Genomic DNA, 6,000 nt, shown 5'->3' with positions numbered 1-6,000 from the left:
CCTACAGTTGGAAAGAGTCAAGGTGCTATCCATCTAATCTCACCATCCACACCCATAAAACCTGTCAGAGTCCCAAGCCTGAAACACATTTTAGGGGAGACAGAGATCGTCTTCACAGTAACTCATCTTTATTTATTTAGTTTTTGGTGAGCCTCAAGAGATATTTTGCAAGCATGTTTCTGCATTTACAATTTTTTGTGTGTCCTTTAAAACAAAACAAAAAGAAGAAAAAAAAGACATCACAGAAGCTTTACAGTTCTGTGGTGCTGTAATAGAAAGTTATTTTTTGTGGGAAGCGTGTGATTCAGTTATGTAACAAAATTGAGTATGGATTATAGGGGAAAAACGAAGCTCTAGTCTTTTAGTCCTGCCTCCGGCATGAATTCGTGATGTAACCTCAGGACATCCCTCCTTGGTTTCAGCTTTTCAACTCCATAAAGTGAAAGGATTGGATGCAATAATTTCTAAAGTCTATTTTAGTCAACTTAATTAAACAGTTCTAGTTATGCTGCTGTTTCTAGGCAAAGCAGTCATGAGCTTGGTAGCTATCAGTTCAATTGATGTGTATTTAATGTATCCTTTAGGAAAATGGGAGAGGAAAGCTAAACTGAGCACTTGAGTGGCAGGGCCATTTCCTTGCAACCTGCAGTGATGTGGCCGTAGCTCCTGGGTGCCACTATTCACTGTTTTCCTCCTGGTCCCAGTTCCAGGATAAATCTGTGAAGGACGGGGATATTCCTCACAATCTCCTTCCCAAGCCTCAGTTAATTACAGCTGATTAAAAGAGCCAATAGATTCCAAGTGGTAGGCATTTTTTCAAATACATTTACCCTAGGCCTCTTATATTGTAGTACCAGGTCTTTGTCTCTCAGGATGATAGAAAATAGAAAAGGGAAAAGAGTAACTTCAAGCTTACTATCTCAGGTGTGATGGGAATTGCTGACACGTTGGTTGTGCTGGAAAACTAGAGCAGAAGAACACATGGCAGCAGCAGGGAACTTCTCCAACTATCTTGACAACTCGGTACTTTGACAGTTTCTGCGAGAGTCCCAGCTGTGACCAAGTAAGTGGGTTGGTGTCACTTTGACACTGCAGCTGCCCTGTTGGCAAATAGAGTTCTGTGGGATCCTTAGGAGGACAAAATATGTAACATTTCAAAGAGGGACCACTTTATTACTATAGCAATCCCTACAAGTCTTTAGTGACTTGACTGATGAAAACAAAGTCTTAATTCATTGTTTGAAAGGGCTGGGCTCCCCAGGTGGCTATGAACTCCTCCTCAGTTTGACCAGAAGCAAGGAGACTAAAACCGAAAGACAGATGTTGGGCCAATTAGGTATGTCAGACTACTTCCTTCACTTTATGCCTTATGTGAGTTCATAGTTTTCCAAATCCATTCAAAGTTAATGGACAAAGAAGGTGATTGACACTCAACTATTGAAAGGCATTAGATCATAGCTGAGCGGTTACTTTAGGCCAGTTTGGAGAGCATAATAATCTATAATTATTTGCAGCCTATAAATATTGAGGCAGGAGAGGAGACATTTAATAGGGCATTTAAAAAGAGTACAATAATGAGAAGTGAAGTAATGCCTGGAGCCAGCGATAACTACATGACATTAAAAGCTCCTAAGAAAGGGGATATTCTCATAAAGAAGGCTGCCGTAATCCCGCTCTTGCCAAGTTTGCCACTGAATTGGGGAAATGGAACAAATAAAGGACTAATACAAGAAAAGCAGATTTGTGGGTGGCGTCATAAACAGCATATTCATAATTTGCCTATAGACTTTACAATCGGTGTCTACTCTGGACAAATATTTGACTCCCCTGCTCTTTAAGAGACACTCTGTCTCCTAGGACCATAACAGCAGGTAGCCTCCTCTCCCAGGCTGTCCCCATGATTGCTACGTGTAGAGCACTGATTCTCTGAAAGGGAGCTGCAGACGCTGCCTGGTGAGCAGTAATTAGGGTCTTCTTGGCAACCTTCATAGGTGAGCAGTTCTGCACATCGTTCCCTGTAAGGACTCAGAACAAAATCAACAAGGATCTACTGTAGAGCACAGGGAACTCTGGTCGATATTACGTAACCACCTAAATGGGAGAAGAATTTGTAAAAGGATAGATACGTGTATATGTATAACTGAATCACTGTTGTACACCTTGAAACTAACAACGTTGTTAATCAACTATGCTCCAATATAAAATAAAAAGTGAAAGAAAATCTAGAGTTTTCTGCTCTCCCTTCAGTTTACTGGATATGTTGATAAAGCTAAGCTTAGTGTTAATCATAGGATTCCCCTATTGAGAGAAAGAAATATTAGGGCAGTACATATCAGTCTTACGCTAGGGATGGGCCGTTTTTATTGTTTGCAAGCTTCCCACCTTACACACTCTGTGGTGATGGCTGTTGAGGGACAGAATCCCACTTCTTCCCTCTATTCTTCTTCCCCTCTCTTAATTCTGAATTTAATATTCTGAAGTAGAGTTTATATTAGAAGATACCAAGTTGCAGGAGTGAAATTCTCAAGAGGTGTGGAAAGAACTCCGGCTAAAATTATTGGATTTCTCATGTTATTATGGGGGAAACAATCATACCATCTTACTTTTACGTTAGACTTCTGTGTCAAAATTTATATAAACTAAAATTCATCATGTAATTTTTAGACAAATGGCTAAGTTAATGATGACCCAATTTAAAGCCTAGTTCTGAAGTGACATAGATGAGATTATCCCAAGTTCCCCATTTGTTCTGCTAAAAATGGAAAAACTAAATGCAGTTCATAATCCCAGGGACGGATATTTCAGTGTCTCTGTCCCGACAGCTATGGGCTTGACAATTACCTGCTCATTTTGAGTAGAGGTTGGCTGATGGCCGGATGAGATGAAGTTCACTGAAGGAAGTTGATAACGGCAGCTCATGCATTTGAAGTTGTCTAAGAATAAGCTGGCATGTTAAAGGAGTTATAAAGAGATACCTTCTTTTTGGATTTAAAGAGTCATGAAAGAAAAATATGCACAAATTGTTTTAGGGCAAATAGTAATAGAAGAGTGAACATTATGAACATTGATAAAAAAGCTAAGTATAATAATAGCAATAGGTAAAGGATACGAACTTAGGAAAACACAAGAGGCTTTTAGGATTCATCAAAACGTAACACAACTTTGGAATTCGCTGCAATAGAGAAGTTCTGTACAAAACCAAGGTTCAGTTATTCCCAGGGAAATTGATTACAAGTATTCTAGAATTCAAGTTGAACTTTTAGCATCTGTTTTACATAATTAAATCTGTTACCTGAAGAGTACCAGTCAATTTTGAAAAGCCGTCCTAAGGTTTTACTGGCATACGAGAGTAGAAAGTTGAATGAGAATTGCTCAAGAATGTGCACCCTTGGAGAAAGCTGCTGTGGGCTTGAGTTTGGAGTGTAAAGTGGTTTAGTAAGTCTCATCGAAGGGAGAGAATGTGTACTTAAATGATCCTTCTGGGAAAGAGAAGAAAGAGAACAACATTTCATTTATGAGACTCCTTGCTATGACCTTGGAGTTCCAGAGGAAGAAAGTGTGCCTCTCAGTGAGGATATTTGCCCCTTTCTTGGAATTGGTTGATCAGGACCAAAAAATGTACAACTTCTGTCATATCAATTCATGCCTTTTTTTTTTTTTTTTTTGCATGTTAGACATTTATAAGACATCTAAGCTTTAGAAAGAGTATTTTCTTTTTCTTAGGCCTTGTATTAGCTTGTTTGGGCTGTTATACAAAAGTAGGGGCATACCTTGCTTTACTGTGCTTCGCAGATACTGCACTTTTTACAAATCGAAGGTTTGTGGCAACGCTGTGTCAAGCGAGTCTCTTGGCACCATTTTCCCAACATGTGCTTACTTTGTGTCTCTGTCACATTTTGGTAATTTTTGCAATATTTCCAACTTTTTCATTATTATTAAACAGGATTTGTTCTGGTGATCTGTGATCAGTAGTCTTCGATGTTACTACCATGACTCACTGAAGACTCAGATGATTGCTGGCATTTTTTAGCAATAAAGTATTTTTTAATTAAGGTATGTTCATTGTTTCTTTAGACATGATATTGCACACTTAATAGACTGCAGTCTAGTGTAAATATGACTTTTATATGCACTGGGACACCAAAAAACTGGTGACTCGCTTTGTTGTGATATTCGCTTCACTGTAGTGGTCTGGAACCAGGCGCACAGTATCTCCGAGGTGCACCTGAGCCACAGACAGCGTGGCTTAAACAGAAATTTGTTTTCTCACAGTTCTGGAGGCTAGAAGTCCAAGATCAACGCTTTGGCAGGTGAGGTTTTCCCGGAGGCTGCTGTCTGCCTGGCTTACAGACGAATGTCTTTTTGCTGTGTCCTCACGTGGCCTTTGTGAGTGTGTGTGCCTGGTGTCTCTTGTGTGTCCTAATCTCCTCTGCTTAAAAAGACACCACTCAGATTGGGTTAGAGCCAACTGTAATGACCTTTTGTAAAAAACTTAATTACCTCTTAAAGGCTCTGTCTCCAAGTTGACAGTCACGTTCTGTGGTACTAGGGGTTCAACATACGAATTTTGGGGACATAGTTCATTCTATAACAGGCGCTTTGCCTAGTAACAGGGAAAAAGAAACATGACTTTAGGTGCAGGTCAGTGGAGATCTCTGATACGTGTCATATTCAGAAATATAGTTGTTAAGAACTTCCGTCAACCTATTAGGAAAAAATTATCTGTTTCATTTTTCTTTCCCACATTAGACTGATTATGCCTCTCCTAAATTTCCTTGAGGGGATAAAAAGATTTTCCCTTAGGGAATATTTGAATAGTAAACTGTCCCAGACCTAGAGAAACCTAGAAACTTTAATGATTCTCATAGCGGTGTTAATGTAGCATTATAATCAGTTAGAAAAGGCACATGAGATAATCATTTTGTTTATTTGAGACATACAAATAGGAGGCTAAGAGCTAAGGAGAGAAGAGTGACAGAGGGAAATGAAGAACCAGGCATTCAGGTGCTTATCCTACGTAGGCACGTATCCGCCCTACGTGCAGGGTTGGGGTAACAGACCTAGAAAAAGACCATCTTGGGGCACATGACAATGCATGTTCTCACCAACGTGGTGAATATCTACAAAGGCAGAGTACGGGGTAGGTATTATTTATGGTGACAGGAATTAGCACGCGGATCTATGGTTCCTGTCTGTCCTATTCCCACGTCAATAAAACACTCCCCAAGGAAGTAGTTGGGGGAATTGGACACTGTGAGTGTATAGGCCTACTCCCCATGGAGGTGTGGGCAAACACTCAGGCTGCACCCAGAGTGCTTGTGTGTCATCAGGTGAGTTGTAACCTGGGAAGGGGGTGGGGTGAGGGAGAAAAGTGGAGAAAGGAAACTTAGCGCGACATCGAGCTGTGGTGTGTGATTAAGGAAGAAAGCTCCTCAGCGATGCGGCCAGGGTGTCTCCACAGGCATTGGAATTTAGTGTGGAACTAGAGGAAATAAGAGTGTGGTAGCGTGTTGTACCACTTAGTACAGTATCTGGGGCAAAAATCAGTGACTGTTAGTCTTTGTTCTTGGGAAGATTCCATGTTGGCTGTTGTTATCTGAGGAAGGAGAGGACCTTAGAATTAAGCCTGTGTGTGTGTGTGTGTGTGTGTGTGTGTGTGTGTGTGTGTGTGTGTGTGTGTGAGAGAGAGAGAGAGAGAGAGAGAGAGACTTCCATCTCTCACCATCTTCCCAATAATACTTTTGCAAATAGAGTTCAGAGTCCGATGACTTTGAAACACTCCAACAGTCAACTCGTTACTCTTGGTGGGAAGTCTGTTTCTGAAACAGAATGTAGTTCCTGGCATTTCACTTTGGCATCATAAAACTGAGGGAGGTTTGTTATGAGCCAAGCTTCAGTGCTGGCTAGAGGGATTCCTCGAATTTATTATCTCGGTAATAAATAGGTTCCCCGATGACTTACCTTTCTTGCTAATCCCAAATTGGAAACGGAAAAGCAGTC

The sequence above is a fragment of the Globicephala melas genome, chromosome 1 (genome assembly GCF_963455315.2).
Source record: "Globicephala melas chromosome 1, mGloMel1.2, whole genome shotgun sequence".
In the NCBI taxonomy this organism is placed as follows: domain Eukaryota; kingdom Metazoa; phylum Chordata; class Mammalia; order Artiodactyla; family Delphinidae; genus Globicephala; species Globicephala melas.
Note: the sequence above shows the minus strand (reverse complement) of the source record.